The sequence below is a fragment of the Ceratina calcarata genome, unplaced genomic scaffold (assembly GCF_001652005.2).
Source record: "Ceratina calcarata isolate Rehan_Ccalc_2016 unplaced genomic scaffold, ASM165200v1 scaffold164.2, whole genome shotgun sequence".
NCBI lineage: Eukaryota > Metazoa > Arthropoda > Insecta > Hymenoptera > Apidae > Ceratina > Ceratina calcarata.
In genome coordinates this window covers 80366-88667 of record NW_017137708.1, presented here as the reverse complement: position 1 = coordinate 88667, position 8302 = coordinate 80366, and positions in this window count along the sequence as shown.

Below are 8302 nucleotides of genomic sequence, written 5' to 3'. Positions count from 1 at the left end.
AGCCAATACATCCTTAATATCGGCGGTAATTCCGGTAAATCGGAAACGTGCGTGTCTATAAAAGTGAAATTCGTCAAACTGTGATACTTCACGGGATTAATTGTAAGTCGAAACGTTGAAGTATTTATTCCCCTTTTTATCGGTGAAAATGATTCACGGCAACAGACACGGGAAGCCGGGAAAATAGAGGTAAAACGTGGCTGAAAATTTCAACCGCGAGAGAAAGTGCGGCTGCAATTGAAAATTTTTAATCTCCCTTTCAATGCGCTCGCTGATTCCACACCCGTGGCGTCTTTTCATGTCGAACGCGAACGTTGGGTAGTTCGGGAAACCATCGACGTCGTGCCTTCGACACACCACTGATTCGACATTTCGAATGGTGACAGAGGCGCAGGAAAACCGAACTGTTTACGAGCACACAATTTTATTGTTTCCACGTCTACATTTTTAAACAAGTTTTTCGAAACAACGAATCATGCCGTTGCTAACAATCGGAGTAAAAAGATAAAATTGCTGATAACGATTGATCTCGTAATTTGAGGCGGATATTTTTGAGGGAGTTCGGAACAGTAGCTCTCGCCGAATAAAACGTGGCGTAAGAAGTTATGTAGGGGTCGATCGCAAGAACAGAGAAATTAATTCGGAATCCGCGAAACGAGACCAGCAAGACCGGTAACCAATCCGAAGTTTCTTCCTCGGGCGTCGTAAAACATCTCGCAAACCAGGGTCGGCGCAGCCGCGACAGAGATGAATATCGCCATCTTATCGGTGGTCCGGGACACGTGTATCATCCCCGGGAAGCACGCTCGAAGCCCGCAGATGGCCCGCGACGATAAGTGACCCTGCCGTCGCGAGACCGAGCCACTTATTTTCTCGGTGGGTGGTCGGTCACCGGCGAGAACGAGGCCAGAAGAGCTCGGGGACCTAGGCGAGAAGCAGTGTGGGAGGGACGGGGGGGGGCGATAGCGGGCCAGAGCGGGCGCGCGGGTGCAAAAAAGCTCCCGGGTGAAGAAGAAAAGGTTGAAAAGAGGGAAGGGAAAAAGAGGCGCACCGATGTTTCCGTGCGAATGGAAACGGGCACGCAATAGAAAAGGCCGGGTCTCTCCAATTTGCTGAGAGCTCTCCATCTCCTCGCGGACGCGGGTTCTCCGCCTCTGTTTCCATCCTCTCCCCCCCCCCACGTTCTTCTTTTGTCGTTTTTCTTTTCCTCCGTTCGTTCCTCCCTTATTCCCGATGCCACTTCAGCTCCTCCGCGTCTCCACGGTTCTCTCGACCGTGTGCGTTCACACTTCATCTCTCCGCCTATCTTATTACGCTCCTTGTTTTTCTTCCTCCACGCTCTAAGAGTCTTATTTGTTGTTTGATTTAATCCAATCACCCCTTGAACGTTCAATCTTGATACACAATCTGACCAACCATCAGACCAAGTTCTTATCTAGGCTTTTTGTTATATAATAAAAGACTGCGGTCTATTGAAAATAATATAATGTCGCTTGTTAATAACGATGGATAGGATCAGACGATATCCTTTTATCTTAGTGACGTTGACGTGCAGTCGCAAATTGGATAATATCGGTCGTTAAAGCGAAATTGGATTCTTGGGATCTTTACGGCTTCTTTCCCTAGGCGTAATTTTGCAATTCGGGTAATTCGAGTCGTTGTTCGTCCTCACACTTGCAGGACGTCAAGTTTTACTGCCTGTCGTGATCTAGATTAGATATCTCGGCTGGAAATTGGAATTTACACTCTACTGTAAAAGATCTATGCTCGTTGTCCATTAAATACACAGGACCTTGAGAGATACACATTGTTCCTTACAAGATTCTTATAGGAAGGAGTGAACCTTTTCTTTTTTAAATCATCATTAATCATAGTAAGAAATTGATGGTCGTCAGACGTTTCTGTAGAAGCTACTCGGGGTGGTTAGAAGTGAAGCACGCTAAGTGGTGTTTCCTCACGATTCTCCAATTTTCCCCTTGTTTCTCATCGAGTGTACTCGAAATGGCACGGGACGAGATGGAAAATTAAGCTTTCATAATCGATAAAACCGTCGGCGACTATCGGATCGTTTAATATTTTCAAATATTGATCACTCAGGCATGTTTAAACTTTCGTTTCCGCGTGACAAGCTCATATTTTCACTGTACCGGATTGTTATGATTTCACGTATTTATGAGAAAATATGAACGTTGATAAATCTATAGAAAATATAACGAGCTGGTAGAGGTTGCAATAAATAAACGATAAAAGAAACGATTATTTGAAATCCGTGTTTTAATAGGCTGTCATAAATGTTTTATTTCATATAAAAGTCCGCAGTGTGGCTGTGATCAATCTTTCACAGAATATTTGCAAGCATTCAGCAGAACTTGTTTTCTATTACTTAACTTGTTTTATTCGGTTCGCTGAATGAATTCCAAATGTTTCTTTCGGCGAGTCGATAGTGTAATTTGTAAGATTTACGTTAAGTAGAAAGTTCCACTAGAGACGATCACCTTTTCCTAAGGGCGAACAGAAGTTTCACTGCTATTCAAAGGTATCAATAGTCGAACTTTCATCCTTTGAACGCGATTTGCTTCTCAGTTACAAACAGGCGAGGCTAGTAAGAAACAAGCCAATCCTTTAATCATGGCTCATCTCAGATTTGCAAAAATACTTCAGATCAATAGTACATTCATTTTTTAATTCTCCGGGGGATATTGGTTTTGTAAATAAAAAAATTCGCTTGGATGGAAAACCTCGTTTCGAGGTTCAAAAGGCGCATTCCATTCGGTTTCAAAGTGAACAGGCATCTACTGTAACAACAAAGCGGTTCAAGCAAGCACAATGCAAATTACAATGTCAGTTCTGTAGCTTTGCTTCCGAGAAGCACACGAGCCAAAGGAATTCACTTACTTTTGAATAATATAAGAACAACACGCAGTTATATGAATAAAACATGAAATAAATTCAATTAACAGTTTCAATGACGTGAAAGTGCGATTTTCCTTTATTCTAGAAAATCACAATTAAATAGTAAGAGGTATGCTGACTAGATTCCCCCCCGGGTGAACGACTACCCTAATTGATTAATTCGATGCATCCATCCATTTCAAGCACCCTGTATAGCTCCTCCTCCCATTGCACTTCTCGTTCGAGTGGAAACTTCACTGACGCCGTGTAAGAAGTCGTTCATCATCCTGACACATAATTGACCTTTCACCCAAAGAATTATAGCCCGATGTCGGCGATAGTTTCAATCCGAGATTGGTTACGGTCATATCTAACTTTTATCGAACTAAAAGGGAGGGTCGGGTCTATTAACAGAGTTCCAACAATTATTCGTAATAGACATTTATTACGAAATTTCATACATCGACTGATACGATAATGTGGGTTCATCCGTGAAACGTGAGCCGAATAAACAAAAATTTAAAATTTTAACTAAGGGGAGATGTCGAACGATTGTTTTCCGTCGGCGAGTGAATACCATTTTCTTGGCCACGTCCAGTGGACGTAAAATAAACCGCGAAGTTCGGTCATGGAGAAAACGACGCTCGAAGGGAAGTTCGTAACGGGGACATTAGAAACGAGGGTGGCGCGGGTAGAAAGGATCGAGGCGAAAAAAGAAACTGTTATCGCAGTCATCGAGGTGGCCCGGCCTTTACCCCGTTTCGCTACCGTAACGAATGCAATCGCTGCGCTTTCTATGCGTTCGGAGGGAAGATAAACACGGGCCGTCCCGGAATCCGTCGAGGCAAGGAAATTGAGAGCGACGCGACGCGGCGACGAGCGTCCTCGAGGAAAGAAGCTACTCGGCAGTGTCTGCATACGCTTACGGCTGGTTACGTTGTGTTTACTTGAGACCGTGTCCCGCGGGAATACAGGATATGAGGGGTTCGAGTCTGGCAACGATTTCTATATCGACCTGCTGATACGCGCGTGCCTGTTTTCTCCTCAAGCCAAATCCTGTGTCCCTGGAATATGGAATACATTTCTGAGATTGCCTAAGGATTTTTCCTTACCCCGACCCCTTGCAGTCTGTAAACTATTTCGAGGCGGGGATCGAGCGAAATCGGTTTCGATGTTAATTGATTTGAAAAACGGGTAGCGTCCCGCGTCGTGAAACACAGTGAACATTGACCGGACGGGGGTGAACAACTCGTGATTACCGCGGGGACAAGGGATAACGCAAATATCTCGGAAAATCGCGTCTAGTGGAACGGATTAAATTGAAAAATCACGGCCGCAGTGGGTGGCACGCTTTGTCAAGTCTGATTACGGCACCTGGCCGAGATTATTCCCGTGATTCGGAGGGTAACCGTGGCTCGATTAAGAAGACCAGAACGAAATTGCACTCTTCCGATGCAACGTCCTGAAGAGGGTCGTCGAGCCTGACGCGGGTGAAGTGGGTCTCCTAGGAGGGAAGGTTTTATCTTCACTTGAAATTCCATCGCTTAGCCGGCGTCCTTACCTCTTGCCTAGGTAACCCCCGCCCATCATGGATTCACGTTCCCCACAGAGCGTGGGCGAACGCTTTTTCCGCTCGAAATTCGGCCGCTTCACTGGTAATCTCGAATTTGCATCTCGTTCCCCGAACGATCCGATCGAGATTCGGGGAATATGAGCTTTTCGAATTGACGGAATGGAATAGGGGTGAAGATTGACGGAGCTCTGGGTGTTAGGATGGGCCACGTGGTCCGATCAGATTGAATCTTATTGCCTCTCGTCGACAGTTTCAATAATTTCTTTTAATTAATTCGTTTACACGTTCGCATTATTAAACTGCAGAGTTTATGCGTTTACAGGAAATTTGGCAAAGGAGAAAGTTCTTAATAGTCGTACCCTGCAAATTTGATTTCCCAGTCCCGTTAAACATCATATCTCGTCGTAAATCCACAGCTACTTCTAACAGTTCTATGAGAGACAAAATCTTCCAGAGGGGAAGAGTAAATAATTCCACGTCGAGTAAACATCGTTTGTAGTTACTGATTAAACTTTTCAATTCCGAAATCCCATCTTTGACAGAGTATATCGCGGGGGAGGGGTTTGCCGATTGTGTATAGGAAATGTGTATATACACTAGATCGAACTACGCGTAATCCCGTGGATCGACACCAAGTTTCAATCTGTCTTCGCGAAGTTTAAATGCCAACCTGCCGGGGATTCAAGCTTTTAAAGTTCCCGAAGTAAACAACGATTGTTTACACCAGAAGCTTAAAAGCGTTAGGCAATAGATTCATCCAGGTAGCGTACACAATGCGGGGGAGTTTTCGAAGTTAGAGAGTTCTACCCACCTCTCCCCCCCCTTGCTAGAACAAATTCCGATTTAATTTCCTACAGAAATTAACATGTACTTGTGAAAATTTGTTAATTAACAGACCTTTCGATTGTAGATCTCAAAGTTTCATGTATCAGTTTCCTTAATTTTCTAGTTTGAATTCATTTTGCATTGACATAACATGTCTTTCTATTATATTATCGGTCTTATTATTTAATTCTCTGAATATTGGAAATTATTATCATTATTCTATCTCAATTAATATTTCCTTCAATTTTCATGTATTTTCAACATTTGTGCTATGATGCTGGCTCACAAATCACAAAAGACTTGCTCGTGTCTTAGCACAATAGATACGTAGCCGTGTGTCAGGGAATCGGGATTAAACTAAGACTACTATAAATTATTCTGACAAGTCGATAAGAGTAATGAACAGCGATTACAGGCTATTAAATGCTCTCCACGCTTAGCTCTGTTCCCAAATCCGACACTATTTTATACTAAATCATAGGGTAAACGGTGTTCATGATGCCATTATTATCGTCATTTATGCCCAGCAAATAATGTTAAGAAATATGTACAAATTCATTAAATGATCAGGTAGGAATAGGAAATAATTTTGTGGAAATTGTAGTTTTGCATTAAAACGTTAATTGTAATTTGTATCAGAAAATTTATTTATCTAAATAATGTGAAACAGATTATTTCTTGTATTTCTTCAAATGGTTATTTCATTTTTGGCACAGTCTTCTATTATTTGGCATAAACAATGCATTTGATGTATATCGAGAGTTTGTAAGTAACTCACGTACTTGAAGATAAATGGAATACGTCCGCCCACTGGCGAGAAGGAATAATGTCGTGCCTACCCGTGTCTGACCAATATTTATTCATACTACTGTATCACACGCGAGAACTTGTACAGACAAGTAATTTCTAAACACCTTCGTTTCGGCGTCGAGCCATTAAATTGAAATACGTTTATTGCATCGAGGAATGGATTAGTTTGATAAAATTTATTTATTTCAATGATCCTTTCTCATGGATTATTATTTTCAATCCATGTTGTACAGAAGTCACTGTGTAAGGCATTCAATGCACTGGTCTAAACATGGGGTAGTGTAAGGATTACTATTACTGCGAATGCCCTCCACGTGCTATAATGCCATAATGGAACAATGCCATAACGCTATAATGCTACGATACTGTAACAATGCTCTAATGACACAATACTACAACGCCTACAATATCTGTGATAACCAGTACACTATCTCCCAATATTCTGCAACTATTGTGCCATTTTTCCAACACCCTGCGAATTGCTATTCCGGAATTTGGAAATATTCAGGATCTCTTATATAGCCAGAGAAATACAGAGTCAATCATTTACTTTATTATCTTTATTATTTTATTATCTTTATTATATTTTATTATCTTTATTTACTTTATTATCAATTTAGTATAACAGATCGTTATTAAATATAATTATAATTATGATTAAATATCCCTCTACTTCTAACAGTTCTATGAGAGACAAAATCTTCCAGAGGGGAAGAGTAAATAATTCCACGTCGAGTAAACATCGTTTGTAGTTACTGATTAAACTTTTCAATTCCGAAATCCCATCTTTGACAGAGTATATCGCGGGGGAGGGGTTTGCCGATTGTGTATAGGAAATGTGTATATACACTAGATCGAACTACGCGTAATCCCGTGGATCGACACCAAGTTTCAATCTGTCTTCGCGAAGTTTAAATGCCAACCTGCCGGGGATTCAAGCTTTTAAAGTTCCCGAAGTAAACAACGATTGTTTACACCAGAAGCTTAAAAGCGTTAGGCAATAGATTCATCCAGGTAGCGTACACAATGCGGGGGAGTTTTCGAAGTTAGAGAGTTCTACCCACCTCTCCCCCCCCTTGCTAGAACAAATTCCGATTTAATTTCCTACAGAAATTAACATGTACTTGTGAAAATTTGTTAATTAACAGACCTTTCGATTGTAGATCTCAAAGTTTCATGTATCAGTTTCCTTAATTTTCTAGTTTGAATTCATTTTGCATTGACATAACATGTCTTTCTATTATATTATCGGTCTTATTATTTAATTCTCTGAATATTGGAAATTATTATCATTATTCTATCTTAATTGATATTTCCTTCAATTTTCATGTATTTTCAACATTTGTGTTATGATGCTGGCTCACAAATCACAAAAGACTTGCTCGTGTCTTAGCACAATAGATACGTAGCCGTGTGTCAGGGAATCGGGATTAAACTAAGACTACTATAAATTATTCTGACAAGTCGATAAGAGTAATGAACAGCGATTACAGGCTATTAAATGCTCTCCACGCTTAGCTCTGTTCCCAAATCCGACACTATTTTATACTAAATCATAGGGTAAACGGTGTTCATGATGCCATTATTATCGTCATTTATGCCCAGCAAATAATGTTAAGAAATATGTACAAATTCATTAAATGATCAGGTAGGAATAGGAAATAATTTTGTGGAAATTGTAGTTTTGCATTAAAACGTTAATTGTAATTTGTATCAGAAAATTTATTTATCTAAATAATGTGAAACAGATTATTTCTTGTATTTCTTCAAATGGTTATTTCATTTTTGGCACAGTCTTCTATTATTTGGCATAAACAATGCATTTGATGTATATCGAGAGTTTGTAAGTAACTCACGTACTTGAAGATAAATGGAATACGTCCGCCCACTGGCGAGAAGGAATAATGTCGTGCCTACCCGTGTCTGACCAATATTTATTCATACTACTGTATCACACGCGAGAACTTGTACAGACAAGTAATTTCTAAACACCTTCGTTTCGGCGTCGAGCCATTAAATTGAAATACGTTTATTGCATCGAGGAATGGATTAGTTTGATAAAATTTATTTATTTCAATGATCCTTTCTCATGGATTATTATTTTCAATCCATGTTGTACAGAAGTCACTGTGTAAGGCATTCAATGCACTGGTCTAAACATGGGGTAGTGTAAGGATTACTATTACTGCGAATGCCCTCCAC